Genomic DNA, 25,785 nt, shown 5'->3' with positions numbered 1-25,785 from the left:
GTGGATGTGCTTTTTTTGTCTGTCCGGTAATAAATACGGCTCCTATGGCCGTTTACAAAACGTGTACCTTGTGGATTTTTGTGAGAAATATGTCGGCAGATTTGTATTGGAGCCTATGGGGCTTTTGGCAGAGGTTGTGTCACTCAAACACTCCTTGCGCCAAAACTAAAAAACTCTGGGATTCCATGAACACATTAATCCAATCAGCACAACCATACCCTCATTAATCTGAAGAAATGAAGCCTCTAGAGTGTATACTTTGGCTGCAAGGACAGAAGTTCCATATTTTTTTAACCAGATTCCTGCGATGCCCCACACTCTAGCCTCGAGCTCTCCACTCTAGCAGACGCAATACACACTCATGTAAAAGTCAGAAACGGAGCGAAGAACTAGTGAAACATAATCAGTGATTATGAAAAAAGTACAATAGATATCAAGAAGCAGTTTTTTTTATAAAATAGTTGAGACTTGTGTCAACATTTGAAAGTTGAAATGATGTCTGTAGCTGAAAGATTGGCGAAGCTGAAGAATCTGAAAGTTGAAGAAGTTTAAGAGGATTTGAAAAACGATCTCCATTGGAAAACCATGTTAAAATATTAATGATTATAGATTTATATAAATTCAAGCTTAAGAGCTAAAAAGCTGAAAAGTCATAGCACCCCTCTCCTGAAGGAGCTGAATAATTTAATATTTGAATGGTTTTAATAGCTGAAAGTGTGAAGGAGTTGAAAGGCGGCGCGGAAGAAATAGAAGAAACATAATAAGTCGGAATAAAGATTCGAAGAACAATACTTGGAATGCATCTCAATGCATTCCAACAACTAGAAAAAGCATTTCCTGCTGAAAATGCGTTGGAATGCAAAAAGCTGAAAGCTGCACTGAATATTTAAAAATAGCTGAAAATACAGAAAGTTGAAGGGAATTTGAATACATTTGCTGAATATTTAAAAATAGCTGAAAATACAGAAAGTTGAAGGGAATTTGAGTACATTTGCTGAATATTTGAAAATAGCTGAAAATACAGAAAGTTGAAGGGAATTTGAATACATTTGCTGAAATAAAAGATATTAGCAAAGCTGAAATTAATTTGAAATAGTTGAAAATACAGAAATGGGAGAAGCTGAAAGGAATTTCAATAGATTTGCTGAAAAAGCAGAAATGAAAACAGCTGAAATAAATGTGAAATATTGCAAAACAGAAGTTGCAGGAGCTTAAATGAATTTTAAAAAGTACAGAAATAACAAAAGCTGAGATGAATAAAAAGAGGTTTAAAATTGTTTGTAGTAATGTTAGTTGTAATTTGGGTATTAGTACTAGCAGTAGAAGTCGGTTTAGTATCAATAGCAGTAGAAACAGCTGGAATACTGATACTATTAGCCATAGTAGTATTTTTAATAACATTAGTAGTAGTTGTATTAATAGCAGTAGAAATACTAGTAGTATGGTAGTAGAAGTATCAGTTGTAGTTCTACTAGAAGTACTAGTAATATTCGTAGTGGTTATAGTAGTATTTGAAAGAGCAATGCGTATTTCAACGAAACCACTTCATGGTTAAGGTACAGATAATCATTGAGGCTTTTAGTTTGTAATGATGGAATTGGGTGAGGGGGGGTTGGGAGACAGAATGTTTGTTATTCAAACTAAGAAGTTTTTAATTAATAGGCCTCATCACAAACATTACAGTAAAAATTCCCTCCATGGGGCTTTTATTTTGAAATTATTGGATTGGGTGGGGTGGGGGGGTGTAGATAGAGGGAGGGAGGGTGAGAGGGTGAGGAAGGGAGGGGTGGTGAGGAAGAGATAGAGGGAGAGAGAGAGAGAGGAGAAATAGACAGACATACTGACTGAGTGAGTGATTAACAGTGAGCAGAGGTCAGGGTGGAGGGGGGAGGGGGGGCGAGTGTCTTTATCATATTGGTCTGTTGACAGAAAGCATAGCTGCGTCATGTGACTCCACTAATCAGGTCACAAGGAGCAGCTGTGAGCCACAGACAGACCCTGCAGCATGTGAGTGCTCGTAACCACGACAACGCCGCACCTGTGCGGCTGCAAGAGGGCAGACACAGAACAGCAAGTTACACAGAATCCACACCTCACACAAATGAGAACCAGCGCAAAACTATAACAGCTATCTAAAAAATACGGCGTTTGTATGAGACCCAAGACTCTACCGAACGCGTGGATGTGCTTTTTATGTCTGTCCGGTAATAAATACGGCTCCTATGGCCGTTTACAAAACGTGTACCTTGTGGATTTTTGTGAGAAATATGTCGGCAGATTTGTATTGGAGCCTATGGGGCTTTTGGCAGAGGTTGTGTCACTCAAACACTCGTTGCGCCAAAACTAAAAAACTCTGGGATTCCATGAACACATTAATCCAATCAGCACAACCATACCCTCATTAATCTGAAGAAATGAAGCCTCTAGAGTGTATACTTTGGCTGCAAGGACAGAAGTTCCATACTTTTTTAACCAGATTTCTGCGCTGCTTCACCCTCTAGCCCGCGAGGTCCCCCTCTAGCAGACGCAATACACACTCATGTAAAAGTCAGAAACGGAGCGAAGAACTAGTGAAACATAATCAGTGATTATGAAAAAAGTACAATAGATATCAAGAAGCAGTTTTTTTCATAAAATAGTTTAGACCTGTGTCAACATTTGAAAGTTTAAATGGTGTCTGTAGCTTAAAGATTCGCGAAGCTGAAAAATCTGAAAGTTGAAGAAGTTGAAGACGATTTGAAAAGCAAACTCCATTTGAAAACCATGTTAAAATATTAATGATTATTGATTTATATAAATTCAAGCTTAAGAGGTAGAAAGCTGAACATACATAGCCCTCAAGCCAGAAATAAGCTGAATATTTTAAAATTTGAACGGTTTAAATAGCTGAAAATGGGAAGCAGTTGAAAGGGGGCGCGGAAGAAATAGAATAATAATAATAAGTTTAACTAGAAAAAGCATTTCCTGCTGAAAATGCGTTGGAATGCAAAAAGCTGAAAGCTGCACTGAATATTTAAAAATAGCTGAAAATACAGAAAGTTGAAGGGAATTTGAATACATTTGCTGAATATTTAAAAATAGCTGAAAATACAGAAAGTTGAAGGGAATTTGAGTACATTTGCTGAATATTTGAAAATAGCTGAAAATACAGAAAGTTGAAGGGAATTTGAATACATTTGCTGAAATAAAAGATATTAGAAAAGCTGAAATTAATTTGAAATAGTTGAAAATACAGAAATGGGAGAAGCTGAAAGGAATTTCAATAGATTTGCTGAAAAAGCAGAAATGAAAACAGCTGAAATAAATGTGAAATATTGCAAAACAGAAGTTGCAGGAGCTTAAATGAATTTTAAAAAGTACAGAAATAACAAAAGCTGAGATGAATAAAAAGAGGTTTAAAATTGTTTGTAGTAATGTTAGTTGTAATTTGGGTATTAGTACTAGCAGTAGAAGTCGGTTTAGTATCAATAGCAGTAGAAACAGCTGGAATACTGATACTATTAGCCATAGTAGTATTTTTAATAACATTAGTAGTAGTTGTATTAATAGCAGTAGAAATACTAGTAGTATGGTAGTAGAAGTATCAGTTGTAGTTCTACTAGAAGTACTAGTAATATTCGTAGTGGTTATAGTAGTATTTGAAAGAGCAATGCGTATTTCAACGAAACCGCTTCATGGTTAAGGTACAGATAATCATTCAGGCTTTTAGTTTGTAATGATGGAATTGGGTGAGGGGGGGTTGGGAGACAGAATGTTTGTTATTCAAACTAAGAAGTTTTTAATTAATAGGCCTCATCACAAACATTACAGTAAAAATTCCCTCCATGTGGCTTTTATTTTGAAATTATTGGATTGGGTGGGTTGGGGGGGTGTAGATAGAGGGAGGGAGGGTGAGAGGGTGAGGAAGGGAGGGGTGGTGAGGAAGAGATAGAGGGAGAGAGAGAGGAGGAGAAATAGACAGACATACTGACTGACTGAGTGATTAACAGTGAGAAGAGGTCAGGGTGGAGGGGGGAGGGGGGGCGAGTGTCTTTATCATATTGGTCTGTTGACAGAAAGCATAGCTGCGTCATGTGACTCCACTAATCACGTCATTGGAGCAGCTGTGAGTCACACACAGAGATACTGCAGCGTGTTTACGAGTAACCACGGCAACGGCGCACCTATTGAATTGGGTGGGGTGGGGGGGTGTAGATAGAGGGAGGGAGGGTGAGAGGGTGAGGAAGGGAATGGTGGTGAGGAAGAGAGGGAGAGGGGAGGAGAATTAGACTGACTGACTGACTGAGAGTGATTAACAGTAAGTAGAGGTCAGGGTGGAGGGGGGAGGGGGGCTAGTGTCTTTATCATATTGGTCTGTTGACAGAAAGCATAGCTGCGTCATGTGACTCCACTAATCAGGTCACAAGGAGCAGCTTTGAGCCACAGACAGAGATCCTGCAGCGTGTGAGCGAGTAACCACGACAACGGCGCACCTATTGGATTGGGTGGGGTGGGGGGGTGTAGATAGAGGGAGGGAGGGTGAGAGGGTGAGGAAGGGAATGGTGGTGAGGAAGAGAGAGAGGGAGAGGGGAGGAGAATTAGACAGACTGACTGACTGACTGAGTGATTAACAGTGAGAAGAGGTCAGGGTGGAGGGGGGAGGGGGGGCGAGTGTCTTTATCATATTGGTCTGTTGACAGAAAGCATAGCTGCGTCATGTGACTCCACTAATCAGGTCATAGGAGCGAGCAGCTGTGAGCCACAGACAGATCCTGCAGCATGTGAGTGCTCGTAACCACGACAACGGCGCACCTGTGATCATTAACGATCTGCTGCAAAAGACAGAGACATGGCAGCGAGTTACACAGAATCCACACCTCACACAAATGGGAACCAGCGCAAAACTATAACAGCTATCTAAAAAATACGGCGTTTGTATGAGACCCAAGACTCTACCGAACGCGTGGATGTGTTTTTATGTCTGTCCGGTAATAAATACGGCTCCTATGGCCGTTTACAAAACGTGTACCTTGTGGATTTTTGTGAGAAATATGTCGGCAGATTTGTATTGGAGCCTATGGGGCTTTTGGCAGAGGTTGTGTCACTCAAACACTCCTTGCGCCAAAACTAAAGAACTCTGGGATTCCATGAAAGCATTAATCCAATCAGCACAACCATGTCCTCATTAATCTGAAGAAATGAAGCCTCTAGGGTGTATACTTTGGCTGCAAGGACAGAAGTTCCATATTTTTTTAACCAGATTCCTGCGATGCCCCACACTCTAGCCTGCGAGGTCCCGCCTCTAGCAGACGCAATACACACTCATGTAAAAGTCAGAAACGGAGCGAAGAACTAGTGAAACATAATCCGTCATTATAAAAAAAGTACAATAGATATGAAGAAGCAGTTTTTTTCATAAAATAGTTGAGACTTGTGTGAACATTTGAGAGTTGAAATGGTGTCTGTAGCTGAAAGATTTGCGAAGCTGAAAAATCTGAAAGTTGAAGAAGTTGAAGAGGATTTAAACACGATCTCCATAGGAAAACCATTAGACGAAATATTCATGATTACTGATTTATATAAATTCAAGCTTAAGAGGTAGAAAGCTGAACATACATAGCCCTCAAGCCAGAAATAAGCTGAATATTTTAAAATTTGAACGGTTTAAATAGCTGAAAATGGGAAGCAGTTGAAAGGTGGCACGGAAGAAATAGAATAAGAATAAGTTGAAATAAAGATTAGAAGAACAATACTTGGAATGCTTAAAGCATTCCAACTAACTAGAAAATGCATTTCCTGCTGAAAATGCGTTGGAATGCAAAAAGCTGAAAGCTGAAATGAACTTTTTAAAATAGCTGAAAATACAGAAAGTTGAAGGGAATTTGAATACATTTGCTGAAATTATAGATATTAGAAAAGCTGAAATGAATTTGAAATTGCTGAAAATACAGAAATGGGAGAAGCTGAAAGGAATTTCAATAGATTTGCTGAAAAAGCAGAAATGAAAACAGCTGAAATAAATTTGAAATATTGCAAAAAAATACAGAAATGAATAGTGAAAAATTGCTGTTGATAGAGGCATAAGAATAGCTGAAATTATTTTAAAGAACTGCTGAAAATACAGGAAGTGGGGAAGCTGAATTTCAATAGATTTTCTAAAAACAGAAGTTGCAGGAGCTTAAATTTGTTTAAAATTGTTTGTAGTAATATTAGTAGTAGTATTAGTTATAATTGTGGTATTAGTAGTACTAGCAGTAATAGTAGGTTTAGTATCAATAGCAGTAGAAACAGCTGTAATACTATTAGCCATAGTCGTATTTGTAATAACATTAGTAGTAGTTGTAGTATTAATAGCAGTAGAAATACTAGTAGTATGGTAGTAGAAGTATCAGTTGTAGTACTAGAAGTACGAGTAATATTCGTAGTGGGAGACAGAATGTTTGTTATTCAAACTAAGAAGTTTTTAATTAATGGGCCTCATCACAAACATTACAGTAAAAATTCCCTCCATGTGGCTTTTATTTTGAAATGATTGGATTGGGTGGGTTGGGGGGGTGTAGATAGAGGGAGGGAGGGTGAGAGGGTGAGGAAGGGAGGGGTGGTGAGGAAGAGATAGAGGGAGAGAGAGAGGAGGAGAAATAGACAGACATACTGACTGACTGAGTGATTAACAGTGAGAAGAGGTCAGGGTGGAGGGGGGAGGGGGGGCGAGTGTCTTTATCATATTGGTCTGTTGACAGAAAGCATAGCTGCGTCATGTGACTCCACTAATCACGTCATTGGAGCAGCTGTGAGTCACACACAGAGATACTGCAGCGTGTTTACGAGTAACCACGGCAACGGCGCACCTATTGCATTGGGTGGGGTGGGGGGGTGTAGATAGAGGGAGGGAGGGTGAGAGGGTGAGGAAGGGAATGGTGGTGAGGAAGAGAGGGAGAGGGGAGGAGAATTAGACTGACTGACTGACTGAGAGTGATTAACAGTAAGTAGAGGTCAGGGGGGAGGGGGGAGGGGGGGCTAGTGTCTTTATCATATTGGTCTGTTGACAGAAAGCATAGCTGCGTCATGTGACTCCACTAATCACGTCATTGGAGCAGCTGTGAGTCACACACAGAGATACTGCAGCGTGTTTACGAGTAACCACGGCAACGGCGCACCTATTGGATTGGGTGGGGTGGGGGGGTGTAGATAGAGGGAGGGAGGGTGAGAGGGTGAGGAAGGGAATGGTGGTGAGGAAGAGAGGGAGAGGGGAGGAGAATTAGACTGACTGACTGACTGACAGTGATTAACAGTAAGTAGAGGTCAGGGTGGAGGGGGGAGGGGGGCTAGTGTCTTTATCATATTGGTCTGTTGACAGAAAGCATAGCTGCGTCATGTGACTCCACTAATCAGGTCACAAGGAGCAGCTGTGAGCCACAGACAGATCCTGCAGCGTGTGAGTGCTCGTAACCACGACAACGACGCACCTGTGCGGCTGCAAAAGTGCAGACACAGGACAGCGAGTTACACAGAATCCACACCTCAAACAAATGAGAACCAGCGCAAAACTATAACAGCTATCTAAAAAATACGGCGTTTGTATGAGACCCAAGACTCTACCGAACGCGTGGATGTGCTTTTATGTCTGTCCGGTAATGAATACGGCTCCTATGGCCGTTGACAGAACGTGTACCTTGTGGATTTTTGTGAGAAATATGTCGGCAGATTTGTATTGGAGCCTATGGGGCTTTTGGCAGAGGTTGTATCACTCAAACACTCCTTGCGCCAAAACTAAAAAACTCTGGGATTCCATGAACACATTAATCCAATCAGCACAACCATACCCTCATTAATCTGAAGAAATGAAGCCTCTAGAGTGTATACTTTGGCTGCAAGGACAGAAGTTCCATATTTTTTTAACCAGATTCCTGCGATGCCCCACACTCTAGCCTCGAGCTCTCCACTGTAGCAGACGCAATACACACTCATGTAAAAGTCAGAAACGGAGCGAAGAACTAGTGAAACATAATCAGTGATTATGAAAAAAGTACAATAGATATCCACAAGCAGTTTTTTTCATAAAATAGTTTAGACCTGTGTCAACATTTGAAAGTTTAAATGGTGTCTGTAGCTGAAAGATTTGCGAAGCTGAAAAATCTGAAAGTTGAAGAAGTTTAGGAGGATTTGAAAGCAAACTCCATTTGAAAACCATGTTAAAATATTAATGATTATTGATTTATATAAATTCAAGCATAAGAGGTAGAAAGCTGAAAAGTCATAGCCCTCAAGCCAGAAAGGAGCTGAACATTTTAATATTTGAACGGTTTTAATAGCTGAAAGTGTGAAGGAGTTGAAAGGTGCCGCGGAAGAAATAGAAGAAGCTGAAGAATAAAGATTCGAAGAACAATACTTGGAATGCATCTCAATGCATTCCAACAATAAAGATTAGAAGAACAATACTTGGAATGCTTAAAGCATTCCAACTAATAAAGATTCGAAGAACAATACTTGGAATGCATCGTTAATGCATTCCAACAACTAGAAAATGCATTTCCTGCTGAAAATGCGTTGGAATGCAAAAAGCTGAAAGCTGAAATGAACTTTTTAAAATAGCTGAAAATACAGAAAGTTGACAGGAATTTGAATACATTTGCTGAAATTATAGATATTAGAAAAGCTGAAATGAATTTGAAATTGCTGAAAATACAGAAATGGGAGAAGCTGAAAGGAATTTCAATAGATTTGCTGAAAAAGCAGAAATGAAAACAGCTGAAATAAATTTGAAATATTGCAAAAAAATACAGAAATGAATAGTGAAAAATTGCTGTTGATAGGAGGCATAAGAATAGCTGAAATTATTTTAAAGAACTGCTGAAAATACAGGAAGTGGGGAAGCTGAATTTCAATAGATTTTCTAAAAACAGAAGTTGCAGGAGCTTAAATTTGTTTAAAATTGTTTGTAGTAATATTAGTAGTAGTATTAGTTATAATTGTGGTATTAGTAGTACTAGCAGTAATAGTAGGTTTAGTATCAATAGCAGTAGAAACAGCTGTAATACTATTAGCCATAGTCGTATTTGTAATAACATTAGTTGTAGTTGTAGTATTAATAGCAGTAGAAATACTAGTAGTATGGTAGTAGAAGTATCAGTTGTAGTACTAGAAGTACGAGTAATATTCGTAGTGGGAGACAGAATGTTTGTTATTCAAACTAAGAAGTTTTTAATTAATAGGCCTCATCACAAACATTACAGTAAAAATTCCCTCCATGTGGCTTTTATTTTGAAATTATTGGATTGGGTGGGTTGGGGGGGTGTAGATAGAGGGAGGGAGGGTGAGAGGGTGAGGAAGGGAGGGGTGGTGAGGAAGAGATAGAGGGAGAGAGAGAGGAGGAGAAATAGACAGACATACTGACTGACTGAGTGATTAACAGTGAGAAGAGGTCAGGGTGGAGGGGGGAGGGGGGGCGAGTGTCTTTATCATATTGGTCTGTTGACAGAAAGCATAGCTGCGTCATGTGACTCCACTAATCACGTCATTGGAGCAGCTGTGAGTCACACACAGAGATACTGCAGCGTGTTTACGAGTAACCACGGCAACGGCGCACCTATTGGATTGGGTGGGGTGGGGGGGTGTAGATAGAGGGAGGGAGGGTGAGAGGGTGAGGAAGGGAATGGTGGTGAGGAAGAGATAGAGAGGGAGAGGGGAGGAGAATTAGACAGACTGACTGACTGAGAGTGATTAACAGTGAGAAGAGGTCAGGGTGGAGGGGGGAGGGGGGGCGAGTGTCTTTATCATATTGGTCTGTTGACAGAAAGCATAGCTGCGTCATGTGACTCCACTAATCAGGTCACAAGGAGCAGCTGTGAGTCACACACAGATCCTGCAGCATGTGAGTGCTCGTAACCACGACAACGGCGCACCTGTGCTCATTAACGAGCTGCTGCAAAAGGCAGACCCATGGCAGCGAGTTACACAGAATCCACACCTCAAACAAATGGGAACCAGCGCAAAACTATAACAGCTATCTAAAAAATACTACGTTTGTATGAGACCCAAGACTCTACCGAACGCGTGGATGTGTTTTTATGTCTGTCCGGTAATAAATACGGCTCCTATGGCCGTTGACAAAACGTGTACCTTGTGGATTTTTGTGAGAAATATGTCGGCAGATTTGTATTGGAGCCTATGGGGCTTTTGGCAGAGGTTGTGTCACTCAAACACTCCTTGCGCCAAAACTAAAAAACTCTGGGATTCCATGAACGCATTAATCCAATCAGCACAACCATACCCTCATTAATCTGAAGAAATGAAGCCTCTAGAGTGTATACTTTGGCTGCAAGGACAGAAGTTCCATCTTTTTTAACCAGATTCCTGCGATGCCCCACACTCTAGCCCTGGAGCTCTCCACTCTAGCAGACGCAATACACACTCATGTAAAAGTCAGAAACGGAGCGAAGAACTAGTGAAACATAATCAGTGATTATGAAAAAAGTACAATAGATATCAAGAAGCAGTTTTTTTCATAAAATAGTTAAGACTTGTGTCAACATTTGAAAGTTTAAATGGTGTCTGTAGCTGAAAGATTTGCGAAGCTGAAAAATCTGAAAGTTGAAGAAGTTTAGGAGGATTTGAATACAAACTCCATTTGAAAACCATGTTAAAATATTAATGATTATTGATTAATATAAATTCAAGCATAAGAGGTAGAAAGCTGAAAAGTCATAGCCCTCAAGCCAGAAAGGAGCTGAACATTTTAATATTTGAACGGTTTTAATAGCTGAAAGTGTGAAGGAGTTGAAAGGTGCCGCGGAAGAAATAGAAGAAGTTGAAATAAAGATTCGAAGAACAATACTTGGAATGCATCGTTAATGCATTCCAACAACTAGAAAATGCATTTCCTGCTGAAAATGCGTTGGAATGCAAAAAGCTGAAAGCTGAAATGAATATTTAAAAATAGCTGAAAATACAGAAAGTTGAAGGGAATTTGAATACATCTGAACTTACAGATATTAGAAAAGCTGAAATTAATTTGAAATTGCTGAAAATACAGAAATGGGAGAAGCTGAAAGGAATTTCAATAGATTTGCTGAAAAAGCAGAAATGAAAACAGCTGAAATAAATTTGAAATATTGCAAAAAAATACAGAAATGAATATTAAAAAATTGCTGTTGATAGAGGCATAAGAATAGCTGAAATTATTTTAAAGAACTGCTGAAAATACAGGAAGTGGGGAAGCTGAATTTCAATAGATTTTCTAAAAACAGAAGTGGCAGGAGCTTAAATTTGTTTAAAATTGTTTGTAGTAATATTAGTAGTAGTATTAGTTATAATTGTGGTATTAGTAGTACTAGCAGTATAAGCAGTAATAGTAGGTTTAGTATCAATAGCAGTAGAAACAGCTGGAATACTATTAGCCATAGTAGTATTTGTAATAACATTAGTAGTAGTTGTAGTATTAATAGCAGTAGAAATACTAGTAGTATGGTAGTAGAAGTATCAGTTGTAGTACTAGAAGTACGAGTAATATTCGTAGTGGGAGACAGAATGTTTGTTATTCACACTTAAAAGTTTTTAATTAATAGGCCTCATCACAGACATTACAGTAAAAATTCCCTCCATGGGGCTTTTATTTTGAAATTATTGGATTGGGTGGGGTGGGGGGGAGTAGATAGAGGGAGGGAGGGTGAGAGGGTGAGGAAGGGAGGGGTGGTGAGGAAGAGATAGAGGGAGAGAGAGAGAGAGGAGAAATAGACAGACATACTGACTGAGAGTGATTAACAGTGAGCAGAGGTCAGGGTGGAGGGGGGAGGGGGGGCCAGTGTCTTTATCATATTGGTCTGTTGACAGAAAGCATAGCTGCGTCATGTGACTCCACTAATCAGGTCACAAGGAGCAGCTGTGAGTCACACACAGATCCTGCAGCGTGTGAGTGCTCGTAACCACGACAACGGCGCACCTGTGATCATTAACGATCTACTGCAAAAGACAGAGACATGGCAGCAAGTTACACAGAATCCACACCTCAAACAAATGGGAACCAGCGCAAAACTATAACAGCTATCTAAAAAATACGGCGTTTGTATGAGACCCAAGACTCTACCGAACGCGTGGATGTGTTTTTATGTCTGTCCGGTAATAAATACGGCTCCTATGGCCGTTGACAAAACGTGTACCTTGTGGATTTTTGTGAGAAATATGTCGGCAGATTTGTATTGGAGCCTATGGGGCTTTTGGCAGAGGTTGTGTCACTCAAACACACCTTGCGCCAAAACTAAAGAACTCTGGGATTCCATGAACACATTAATCCAATCAGCACAACCATACCCTCATTAATCTGAAGAAATGAAGCCTCTAGAGTGTATACTTTGGCTGCAAGGACAAAAGTTCCATATTTTTTTAACCAGATTCCTGCGATGCCCCACACTCTAGCCTCGAGCTCTCCACTCTAGCAGACGCAATACACACTCATGTAAAAGTCAGAAACGGAGCGAAGAACTAGTGAAACATAATCAGTGATTATGAAAAAAGTACAATAGATATCAAGAAGCAGTTTTTTTCATAAAATAGTTGAGACTTGTGTGAACATTTGAGAGTTGAAATGGTGTCTGTAGCTGAAAGATTTGCAAAGCTGAAAAATCTGAAAGTTGAAGAAGTTTAGGAGGATTTGAAAGCAAACTCCATTTGAAAACCATGTTAAAATATTAATGATTATTGATTTATATAAATTCAAGCATAAGAGGTAGAAAGCTGAAAAGTCATAGCCCTCAAGCCAGAAAGGAGCTGAACATTTTAATATTTGAACGGTTTTAATAGCTGAAAGTGTGAAGGAGTTGAAAGGTGCCGCGGAAGAAATAGAAGAAGAAGATGAAGTTGAAGAATAAAGATTCGAAGAACAATACTTGGAATGCATCTCAATGCATTCCAACTAATAAGTTGAAACTAGAAAATGCATTTCCTGCTGAAAATGCGTTGGAATGCAAAAAGCTGAAAGCTGAAATGAACTTTTTAAAATAGCTGAAAATACAGAAAGTTGAAGGGAATTTGAATACATTTGCTGAAATTATAGATATTAGAAAAGCTGAAATGAATTTGAAATTGCTGAAAATACAGAAATGGGAGAAGCTGAAAGGAATTTCAATAGATTTGCTGAAAAAGCAGAAATGAAAACAGCTGAAATAAATTTGAAATATTGCAAAAAATACAGAAATGAATATTGAAAAATTGCTGTTGATAGAGGCATAAGAATAGCTGAAATTATTTTAAAGAACTGCTGAAAATACAGGAAGTGGGGAAGCTGAATTTCAATAGATTTTCTAAAAACAGAAGTTGCAGGAGCTTAAATTTGTTTAAAATTGTTTGTAGTAATATTAGTAGTAGTATTAGTTATAATTGTGGTATTAGTAGTACTAGCAGTAATAGTAGGTTTAGTATCAATAGCAGTAGAAACAGCTGTAATACTATTAGCCATAGTCGTATTTGTAATAACATTAGTAGTAGTTGTAGTATTAATAGCAGTAGAAATACTAGTAGTATGGTAGTAGAAGTATCAGTTGTAGTACTAGAAGTACGAGTAATATTCGTAGTGGGAGACAGAATGTTTGTTATTCAAACTAAGAAGTTTTTAATTAATAGGCCTCATCACAAACATTACAGTAAAAATTCCCTCCATGTGGCTTTTATTTTGAAATGATTGGATTGGGTGGGTTGGGGGGGTGTAGATAGAGGGAGGGAGGGTGAGAGGGTGAGGAAGGGAGGGGTGGTGAGGAAGAGATAGAGGGAGAGAGAGAGGAGGAGAAATAGACAGACATACTGACTGACTGAGTGATTAACAGTGAGAAGAGGTCAGGGTGGAGGGGGGAGGGGGGGCGAGTGTCTTTATCATATTGGTCTGTTGACAGAAAGCATAGCTGCGTCATGTGACTCCACTAATCACGTCATTGGAGCAGCTGTGAGTCACACACAGAGATACTGCAGCGTGTTTACGAGTAACCACGGCAACGGCGCACCTATTGCATTGGGTGGGGTGGGGGGGTGTAGATAGAGGGAGGGAGGGTGAGAGGGTGAGGAAGGGAATGGTGGTGAGGAAGAGAGGGAGAGGGGAGGAGAATTAGACTGACTGACTGACTGAGAGTGATTAACAGTAAGTAGAGGTCAGGGGGGAGGGGGGAGGGGGGGCTAGTGTCTTTATCATATTGGTCTGTTGACAGAAAGCATAGCTGCGTCATGTGACTCCACTAATCACGTCATTGGAGCAGCTGTGAGTCACACACAGAGATACTGCAGCGTGTTTACGAGTAACCACGGCGACGGCGCACCTATTGGATTGGGTGGGGTGGGGGGGTGTAGATAGAGGGAGGGAGGGTGAGAGGGTGAGGAAGGGAATGGTGGTGAGGAAGAGAGGGAGAGGGGAGGAGAATTAGACTGACTGACTGACTGACAGTGATTAACAGTAAGTAGAGGTCAGTGTGGAGGGGGGAGGGGGGGCGAGTGTCTTTATCATATTGGTCTGTTGACAGAAAGCATAGCTGCGTCATGTGACTCCACTAATCAGGTCACAAGGAGCAGCTGTGAGCCACAGACAGATCCTGCAGCGTGTGAGTGCTCGTAACCACGACAACGGCGCACCTGTGCGGCTGCAAAAGTGCAGACACAGGACAGCGAGTTACACAGAATCCACACCTCAAACAAATGAGAACCAGCGCAAAACTATAACAGCTATCTAAAAAATACGGCGTTTGTATGAGACCCAAGACTCTACCGAACGCGTGGATGTGTTTTTATGTCTGTCCGGTAATGAATACGGCTCCTATGGCCGTTGACAGAACGTGTACCTTGTGGATTTTTGTGAGAAATATGTCGGCAGATTTGTATTGGAGCCTATGGGGCTTTTGGCAGAGGTTGTGTCACTCAAACACTCCTTGCGCCAAAACTAAAAAACTCTGGGATTCCATGAACACATTAATCCAATCAGCACAACCATACCCTCATTAATCTGAAGAAATGAAGCCTCTAGAGTGTATACTTTGGCTGCAAGGACAGAAGTTCCATATTTTTTTAACCAGATTCCTGCGATGCCCCACACTCTAGCCTCGAGCTCTCCACTGTAGCAGACGCAATACACACTCATGTAAAAGTCAGAAACGGAGCGAAGAACTAGTGAAACATAATCAGTGATTATGAAAAAAGTACAATAGATATCCACAAGCAGTTTTTTTCATAAAATAGTTTAGACCTGTGTCAACATTTGAAAGTTTAAATGGTGTCTGTAGCTGAAAGATTTGCGAAGCTGAAAAATCTGAAAGTTGAAGAAGTTTAGGAGGATTTGAAAGCAAACTCCATTTGAAAACCATGTTAAAATATTAATGATTATTGATTTATATAAATTCAAGCATAAGAGGTAGAAAGCTGAAAAGTCATAGCCCTCAAGCCAGAAAGGAGCTGAACATTTTAATATTTGAACGGTTTTAATAGCTGAAAGTGTGAAGGAGTTGAAAGGTGCCGCGGAAGAAATAGAAGAAGCTGAAGAATAAAGATTCGAAGAACAATACTTGGAATGCATCTCAATGCATTCCAACAATAAAGATTAGAAGAACAATACTTGGAATGCTTAAAGCATTCCAACTAATAAAGATTCGAAGAACAATACTTGGAATGCATCGTTAATGCATTCCAACAACTAGAAAATGCATTTCCTGCTGAAAATGCGTTGGAATGCAAAAAGCTGAAAGCTGAAATGAACTTTTTAAAATAGCTGAAAATACAGAAAGTTGACAGGAATTTGAATACATTTGCTGAAATTATAGATATTAGAAAAGCTGAAATGAATTTGAAATTGCTGAAAATACAGAAATGGGAGAAGCTGAAAGGAATTTCAATAGATTTGCTGAAAAAGCAGAAATGAAAACAGCTGAAATAAATTTGAAATATTGCAAAAAAATACAGAAATGAATAGTGAAAAATTGCTGTTGATAGGAGGCATAAGAATAGCTGAAATTATTTTAAAGAACTGCTGAAAATACAGGAAGTGGGGAAGCTGAATTTCAATAGATTTTCTAAAAACAGAAGTTGCAGGAGCTTAAATTTGTTTAAAATTGTTTGTAGTAATATTAGTAGTAGTATTAGTTATAATTGTGGTATTAGTAGTACTAGCAGTAATAGTAGGTTTAGTATCAATAGCAGTAGAAACAGCTGTAATACTATTAGCCATAGTCGTATTTGTAATAACATTAGTTGTAGTTGTAGTATTAATAGCAGTAGAAATACTAGTAGTATGGTAGTAGAAGTATCAGTTGTAGTACTAGAAGTACGAGTAATATTCGTAGTGGGAGACAGAATGTTTGTTATTCAAACTAAGAAGTTTTTAATTAATAGGCCTCATCACAAACATTACAGTAAAAATTCCCTCCATGTGGCTTTTATTTTGAAATTATTGGATTGGGTGGGTTGGGGGGGTGTAGATAGAGGGAGGGAGGGTGAGAGGGTGAGGAAGGGAGGGGTGGTGAGGAAGAGATAGAGGGAGAGAGAGAGGAGGAGAAATAGACAGACATACTGACTGACTGAGTGATTAACAGTGAGAAGAGGTCAGGGTGGAGGGGGGAGGGGGGGCGAGTGTCTTTATCATATTGGTCTGTTGACAGAAAGCATAGCTGCGTCATGTGACTCCACTAATCACGTCATTGGAGCAGCTGTGAGTCACACACAGAGATACTGCAGCGTGTTTACGAGTAACCACGGCAACGGCGCACCTATTGGATTGGGTGGGGTGGGGGGGTGTAGATAGAGGGAGGGAGGGTGAGAGGGTGAGGAAGGGAATGGTGGTGAGGAAGAGAGGGAGAGGGGAGGAGAATTAGACTGACTGAGAGTGATTAACAGTAAGTAGAGGTCAGGGTGGAGGGGGGAGGGGGGCGAGTGTCTTTATCATATTGGTCTGTTGACAGAAAGCATAGCTGCGTCATGTGACTCCACTAATCAGGTCATAGGAGCGAGCAGCTGTGAGCCACAGACAGATCCTGCAGCATGTGAGTGCTCGTAACCACGACAACGACGCACCTGTGCGGCTGCAAAAGTGCAGACACAGGACAGCGAGTTACACAGAATCCACACCTCAAACAAATGAGAACCAGCGCAAAACTATAACAGCTATCTAAAAAAATACGGCGTTTGTATGAGACCCAAGACTCTACCGAACGCGTGGATGTGCTTTTTATGTCTGTCCGGTAATAAATACGGCTCCTATGGCCGTTTACAAAACGTGTACCTTGTGGATTTTTGTGAGAAATATGTCGGCAGATTTGTATTGGAGCCTATGGGGCTTTTGGCAGAGGTTGTGTCACTCAAACACTCCTTGCGCCAAAACTAAAGAACTCTGGGATTCCATGAACACATTAATCCAATCAGCACAACCATACCCTCATTAATCTGAAGAAATGAAGCCTCTAGAGTGTATACTTTGGCTGCAAGGACAGAAGTTCCATATTTTTTTTACCAGATTCCTGCGATGCCCCACACTCTAGCCGTCGAGGTCCCCCTCTAGCAGACGCAATACACACTCATGTAAAAGTCAGAAACGGAGCGAAGAACTAGTGAAACATAATCAGTGATTATGAAAAAAGTACAATAGATATCAAGAAGCAGTTTTTTTCATAAAATAGTTGAGACTTGTGTCAACATTTGAAAGTTGAAAGGGTGTCTGTAGCTGAAAGATTTGCGAAGCTGAAAAATCTGAAAGTTGAAGAAGTTTAGGAGGATTTGAAGGCAAACTCCATTTGAAAACCATGTTAAAATATTAATGATTATTGATTTATATAAATTCAAGCATAAGATGTAGAAAGCTGAAAAGTCATAGCCCTCAAGCCAGAAAGGAGCTGAACATTTTAATATTTGAAGGATTTTAATAGCTGAAAATGTGAAGGAGTTGAAAGGGGGCGCGGAAGAAATAGAAGAAGTTGAAGAAATAAAGATTCGAAGAACAATACTTGGAATGCATCTCAATGCATTCCAACAACTAGAAAATGCATTTCCTGCTGAAAATGCGTTGGAATGCAAAAAGCTGAAAGCTGAAATGAATATTTAAAAATAGCTGAAAATACAGAAAGTTGAAGGGAATTTGAATACATCTGAAATGAATTTGAAATTGCTGAAAATACAGAAATGGGAGAAGCTGAAAGGAATTTCAACAGATTTGCTGAAAAATCAGAAATGAAAACAGCTGAAATAAATGTGAAATATTGCAAAAAAATAATATAGAAATGAATATTAAAACATTGCTGTTAATAGAGGCATAAGAAAAACTGAAATTATTTTAAAGAATTGCTGAAAATACAGGAAGTGGGGAAGCTGAATTCCATCAGATTTTATAAGAAGTTGCAGGAGCTTAATTGAATTTTAAACAGTACAGAAATAACAAAAGCTGAGATGAATAAAAAGAGGTTTAAAATTGTTTGTAGTAATATTAGTAGTAGTAGTTATAGTTGTAATTGTGGTATTAGTAGTACTAGCAGTAGAGCAGTAATAGTAGGTTTAGTATCAATTGCAGTAGAAACAGCTGTAATACTATTAGCCATAGTAGTATTTGTAATAACATTAGTAGTAGTTGTAGTATTAATAGCAGTAGAAATACTAGCAGTATGGTAGTAGAAGTAATCAGTTGTAGTACTAGAAGTACTAGTAATATTTGTAGTGGTTGTAGTAGTATTTGAAAGAGCAATACGTATTTCAACGAAACCGCTTCATGGTTAAGGTACAGATAATCATTGAGGCTTTAATTTTGTAATGAAGGAATTGGGTGAGGGGGGGTTGGGAGACAGAATGTTTGTTATTCAAACTAAGAAGTTTTTAATTAATAGGCCTCATCACAAACATTACAGTAAAAATTCCCTCCATGGGGCTTTTATTTTGAAATTATTGGATTGGGTGGGGTGGGTGGGTGTAGATAGAGGGAGGGAGGGTGAGAGGGTGAGGAAGGGAGGGGTGGTGAGGAAGAGATAGATGGAGAGAGAGAGAGAGGAGAAATAGACAGACAGACTGGCTGACTGAGTGATTAACAGTGAGAAGAGGTCAGCGTGGAGGGGGGAGGGGGGGCGAGTGTCTTTATCATATTGGTCTGTTGACAGAAAGCATAGCTGCGTCATGTGACTCCACTAATCAGGTCATAGGAGCAGCTGTGAGTCACAGACAGAGATACTGCAGCGTGTTTACGAGTAACCACGGCAACGGCGCACCTATTGGATTGGGTGGGGTGGGGGGGTGTAGATAGAGGGAGGGAGGGTGAGAGGGTGAGGAAGGGAATGGTGGTGAGGAAGAGATAGAGAGGGAGAGGGGAGGAGAATTAGACAGACTGACTGACTGAGAGTGATTAACAGTGAGAAGAGGTCAGGGTGGAGGGGGGAGGGGGGGCGAGTGTCTTTATCATATTGGTCTGTTGACAGAAAGCATAGCTGCGTCATGTGACTCCACTAATCAGGTCACAAGGAGCAGCTGTGAGTCACACACAGATCCTGCAGCATGTGAGTGCTCGTAACCACGACAACGGCGCACCTGTGCTCATTAACGAGCTGCTGCAAAAGGCAGACCCATGGCAGCGAGTTACACAGAATCCACACCTCAAACAAATGGGAACCAGCGCAAAACTATAACAGCTATCTAAAAAATACTACGTTTGTATGAGACCCAAGACTCTACCGAACGCGTGGATGTGTTTTTATGTCTGTCCGGTAATAAATACGGCTCCTATGGCCGTTGACAAAACGTGTACCTTGTGGATTTTTGTGAGAAATATGTCGGCAGATTTGTATTGGAGCCTATGGGGCTTTTGGCAGAGGTTGTGTCACTCAAACACTCCTTGCGCCAAAACTAAAAAACTCTGGGATTCCATGAACGCATTAATCCAATCAGCACAACCATACCCTCATTAATCTGAAGAAATGAAGCCTCTAGAGTGTATACTTTGGCTGCAAGGACAGAAGTTCCATCTTTTTTAACCAGATTCCTGCGATGCCCCACACTCTAGCCCTGGAGCTCTCCACTCTAGCAGACGCAATACACACTCATGTAAAAGTCAGAAACGGAGCGAAGAACTAGTGAAACATAATCAGTGATTATGAAAAAAGTACAATAGATATCAAGAAGCAGTTTTTTTCATAAAATAGTTAAGACTTGTGTCAACATTTGAAAGTTTAAATGGTGTCTGTAGCTGAAAGATTTGCGAAGCTGAAAAATCTGAAAGTTGAAGAAGTTTAGGAGGATTTGAATACAAACTCCATTTGAAAACCATGTTAAAATATTAATGATTATTGATTAATATAAATTCAAGCATAAGAGGTAGAAAGCTGAAAAGTCATAGCCCTCAAGCCAGAAAGGAGCTGAACATTTTAATATTTGAACGGTTTTAATAGCTGAAAGTGTGAAGGAGTTGAAAGGTGCCGCGGAAGAAATAGAAGAAGTTGAAATAAAGATTCGAAGAACAATACTTGGAATGCATCGTTAATGCATTCCAACAACTAGAAAATGCATTTCCTGCTGAAAATGCGTTGGAATGCAAAAAGCTGAAAGCTGAAATGAATATTTAAAAATAGCTGAAAATACAGAAAGTTGAAGGGAATTTGAATACATCTGAACTTACAGATATTAGAAAAGCTGAAATTAATTTGAAATTGCTGAAAATACAGAAATGGGAGAAGCTGAAAGGAATTTCAATAGATTTGCTGAAAAAGCAGAAATGAAAACAGCTGAAATAAATTTGAAATATTGCAAAAAAATACAGAAATGAATATTAAAAAATTGCTGTTGATAGAGGCATAAGAATAGCTGAAATTATTTTAAAGAACTGCTGAAAATACAGGAAGTGGGGAAGCTGAATTTCAATAGATTTTCTAAAAACAGAAGTGGCAGGAGCTTAAATTTGTTTAAAATTGTTTGTAGTAATATTAGTAGTAGTATTAGTTATAATTGTGGTATTAGTAGTACTAGCAGTATAAGCAGTAATAGTAGGTTTAGTATCAATAGCAGTAGAAACAGCTGGAATACTATTAGCCATAGTAGTATTTGTAATAACATTAGTAGTAGTTGTAGTATTAATAGCAGTAGAAATACTAGTAGTATGGTAGTAGAAGTATCAGTTGTAGTACTAGAAGTACGAGTAATATTCGTAGTGGGAGACAGAATGTTTGTTATTCACACTTAAAAGTTTTTAATTAATAGGCCTCATCACAGACATTACAGTAAAAATTCCCTCCATGGGGCTTTTATTTTGAAATTATTGGATTGGGTGGGGTGGGGGGGAGTAGATAGAGGGAGGGAGGGTGAGAGGGTGAGGAAGGGAGGGGTGGTGAGGAAGAGATAGAGGGAGAGAGAGAGAGAGGAGAAATAGACAGACATACTGACTGAGAGTGATTAACAGTGAGCAGAGGTCAGGGTGGAGGGGGGAGGGGGGGCCAGTGTCTTTATCATATTGGTCTGTTGACAGAAAGCATAGCTGCGTCATGTGACTCCACTAATCAGGTCACAAGGAGCAGCTGTGAGTCACACACAGATCCTGCAGCGTGTGAGTGCTCGTAACCACGACAACGGCGCACCTGTGATCATTAACGATCTACTGCAAAAGACAGAGACATGGCAGCAAGTTACACAGAATCCACACCTCAAACAAATGGGAACCAGCGCAAAACTATAACAGCTATCTAAAAAATACGGCGTTTGTATGAGACCCAAGACTCTACCGAACGCGTGGATGTGTTTTTATGTCTGTCCGGTAATAAATACGGCTCCTATGGCCGTTGACAAAACGTGTACCTTGTGGATTTTTGTGAGAAATATGTCGGCAGATTTGTATTGGAGCCTATGGGGCTTTTGGCAGAGGTTGTGTCACTCAAACACACCTTGCGCCAAAACTAAAGAACTCTGGGATTCCATGAACACATTAATCCAATCAGCACAACCATACCCTCATTAATCTGAAGAAATGAAGCCTCTAGAGTGTATACTTTGGCTGCAAGGACAAAAGTTCCATATTTTTTTAACCAGATTCCTGCGATGCCCCACACTCTAGCCTCGAGCTCTCCACTCTAGCAGACGCAATACACACTCATGTAAAAGTCAGAAACGGAGCGAAGAACTAGTGAAACATAATCAGTGATTATGAAAAAAGTACAATAGATATCAAGAAGCAGTTTTTTTCATAAAATAGTTGAGACTTGTGTGAACATTTGAGAGTTGAAATGGTGTCTGTAGCTGAAAGATTTGCAAAGCTGAAAAATCTGAAAGTTGAAGAAGTTTAGGAGGATTTGAAAGCAAACTCCATTTGAAAACCATGTTAAAATATTAATGATTATTGATTTATATAAATTCAAGCATAAGAGGTAGAAAGCTGAAAAGTCATAGCCCTCAAGCCAGAAAGGAGCTGAACATTTTAATATTTGAACGGTTTTAATAGCTGAAAGTGTGAAGGAGTTGAAAGGTGCCGCGGAAGAAATAGAAGAAGAAGATGAAGTTGAAGAATAAAGATTCGAAGAACAATACTTGGAATGCATCTCAATGCATTCCAACTAATAAGTTGAAACTAGAAAATGCATTTCCTGCTGAAAATGCGTTGGAATGCAAAAAGCTGAAAGCTGAAATGAACTTTTTAAACTAGAAAAGGCATTTCCTGCTGAAAATGCGTTGGAATGCAAAAAGCTGAAAGCTGAAATGAACTTTTTAAAATAGCTGAAAATACAGAAAGTTGAAGGGAATTTGAATACATTTGCTGAAATTATAGATATTAGAAAAGCTGAAATGAATTTGAAATTGCTGAAAATACAGAAATGGGAGAAGCTGAAAGGAATTTCAATAGATTTGCTGAAAAAGCAGAAATGAAAACAGCTGAAATAAATTTGAAATATTGCAAAAAAATACAGAAATGAATAGTGAAAAATTGCTGTTGATAGAGGCATAAGAATAGCTGAAATTATTTTAAAGAACTGCTGAAAATACAGGAAGTGGGGAAGCTGAATTTCAATAGATTTTCTAAAAACAGAAGTTGCAGGAGCTTAAATTTGTTTGTAGTAATATTAGTAGTAGTATTAGTTATAATTGTGGTATTAGTAGTACTAGCAGTAATAGTAGGTTTAGTATCAATAGCAGTAGAAACAGCTGTAATACTATTAGCCATAGTCGTATTTGTAATAACATTAGTAGTAGTTGTAGTATTAATAGCAGTAGAAATACTAGTAGTATGGTAGTAGAAGTATCAGTTGTAGTACTAGAAGTACGAGTAATATTCGTAGTGGGAGACAGAATGTTTGTTATTCAAACTAAGAAGTTTTTAATTAATAGGCCTCATCACAAACATTACAGTAAAAATTCCCTCCATGTGGCTTTTATTTTGAAATTATTGGATTGGGTGGGTTGGGGGGGTGTAGATAGAGGGAGGGAGGGTGAGAGGGTGAGGAAGGGAGGGGTGGTGAGGAAGAGATAGAGGGAGAGAGAGAGGAGGAGAAATAGACAGACATACTGACTGACTGAGTGATTAACAGTAAGAAGAGGTCAGGGTGGAGGGGGGAGGGGGGGCGAGTGTCTTTATCATATTGGTCTGTTGACAGAAAGCATAGCTGCGTCATGTGACTCCACTAATCAGGTCATTGGAGCAGCTGTGAGTCACACACAGAGATACTGCAGCGTGTTTACGAGTAACCACGGCAACGGCGCACGTATTGCATTGGGTGGGGTGGGGGGGTGTAGATAGAGGGAGGGAGGGTGAGAGGGTGAGGAAGGGAATGGTGGTGAGGAAGAGAGGGAGAGGGGAGGAGAATTAGACTGACTGAGAGTGATTAACAGTAAGTAGAGGTCAGGGGGGAGGGGGGAGGGGGGGCTAGTGTCTTTATCATATTGGTCTGTTGACAGAAAGCATAGCTGCGTCATGTGACTCCACTAATCACGTCATTGGAGCAGCTGTGAGTCACACACAGAGATACTGCAGCGTGTTTACGAGTAACCACGGCAACGGCGCACCTATTGGATTGGGTGGGGTGGGGGGGTGTAGATAGAGGGAGGGAGGGTGAGAGGGTGAGGAAGGGAATGGTGGTGAGGAAGAGAGGGAGAGGGGAGGAGAATTAGACTGACTGACTGACTGAGAGTGATTAACAGTAAGTAGAGGTCAGGGTGGAGGGGGGAGGGGGGAGGGGGGGCTAGTGTCTTTATCATATTGGTCTGTTGACAGAAAGCATAGCTGCGTCATGTGACTCCACTAATCAGGTCATAGGAGCGAGCAGCTGTGAGTCACAGACAGATCCTGCAGCATGTGAGTGCTCGTAACCACGACAACGGCGCACCTGTGCTCATTAACGGCTGCAAAATGCAGAGACATGGCAGCAAGTTACACAGAATCCACACCTCACACAAATGAGAACCAGCGCAAAACTATAACAGCTATCTAAAAAATACGGCGTTTGTATGAGACCCAAGACTCTACCGAACGCGTGGATGTGCTTTTTATGTCTGTCCGGTAATAAATACGGCTCCTATGGCCGTTTACAAAACGTGTACCTTGTGGATTTTTGTGAGAAATATGTCGGCAGATTTGTATTGGAGCCTATGGGGCTTTTGGCAGAGGTTGTGTCACTCAAACACTCCTTGCGCCAAAACTAAAAAACTCTGGGATTCCATGAACACATTAATCCAATCAGCACAACCATACCCTCATTAATCTGAAGAAATGAAGCCTCTAGAGTGTATACTTTGGCTGCAAGGACAGAAGTTCCATATTTTTTTAACCAGATTCCTGCGATGCCCCACACTCTAGCCCGCGAGCTCTCCACTCTAGCAGACGCAATACACACTCATGTAAAAGTCAGAAACGGAGCGAAGAACTAGTGAAACATAATCAGTGATAATGAAAAAAGTACAATAGATATCAAGAAGCAGTTTTTTTCATAAAATAGTTGAGACTTGTGTGAACATTTGAGAGTTGAAATGGTGTCTGTAGCTGAAAGATTTGCGAAGCTGAAAAATCTGAAAGTTGAAGAAGTTGAAGAGGATTTGAAAAGCAAACTCCATTTGAAAACCATGTTAAAATATTAACGATTATTGATTTATATAAATTCAAGCTTAAGAGGTAGAAAGCTGAAAAGTCATAGCCCTCAAGCCAGAAAGAAGCTGAACATTTTAATATTTGAAGGATTTTAATAGCTGAAAGTGTGAAGGAGTTGAAAGGTGGCGCGGAAGAAATAGAAGTTGAAGATGAAGAAATAAAGATTCGAAGAACAATACTTGGAATGCATCGTTAATGCATTCCAACAAATAGCTGAAAATACAGAAAGTTGAAGGGAATTTGAATACATTTGCTGAAATTATAGATATTAGAAAAGCTGAAATGAATTTGAAATTGCTGAAAATACAGAAATGGGAGAAGCTGAAAGGAATTTCAATAGATTTGCTGAAAAAGCAGAAATGAAAACAGCTGAAATAAATTTGAAATATTGCAAAAAAATACAGAAATGAATAGTGAAAAATTGCTGTTGATAGAGGCATAAGAATAGCTGAAATTATTTTAAAGAACTGCTGAAAATACAGGAAGTGGGGAAGCTGAATTTCAATAGATTTTCTAAAAACAGAAGTTGCAGGAGCTTAAATTTGTTTAAAATTGTTTGTAGTAATATTAGTAGTAGTATTAGTTATAATTGTGGTATTAGTAGTACTAGCAGTAATAGTAGGTTTAGTATCAATAGCAGTAGAAACAGCTGTAATACTATTAGCCATAGTCGTATTTGTAATAACATTAGTAGTAGTTGTAGTATTAATAGCAGTAGAAATACTAGTAGTATGGTAGTAGAAGTATCAGTTGTAGTACTA

At 39.7% G+C, this 25,785-nt stretch overlaps 2 protein-coding genes across 3 annotated transcripts in view; both read right to left on the bottom strand.

Moving 5' to 3' along the window:
- Positions 1-25,785, bottom strand: part of LOC144390308 (NLR family CARD domain-containing protein 3-like) — a 242,478-nt gene that overhangs the window by 87,106 nt on the left and 129,587 nt on the right. The gene's annotated exons all lie outside the window — the stretch shown is intronic.
- LOC144390277 (protein NLRC3-like) overlaps positions 1-25,785 on the bottom strand; it is a 118,571-nt gene that overhangs the window by 46,440 nt on the left and 46,346 nt on the right. The window lies entirely within an intron of this gene.

The sequence above is a fragment of the Gasterosteus aculeatus genome, chromosome 21 (genome assembly GCF_964276395.1).
Source record: "Gasterosteus aculeatus chromosome 21, fGasAcu3.hap1.1, whole genome shotgun sequence".
Taxonomy (NCBI): domain Eukaryota; kingdom Metazoa; phylum Chordata; class Actinopteri; order Perciformes; family Gasterosteidae; genus Gasterosteus; species Gasterosteus aculeatus.
Note: the sequence above shows the minus strand (reverse complement) of the source record. Positions and strands in the feature narration are given on the sequence as shown.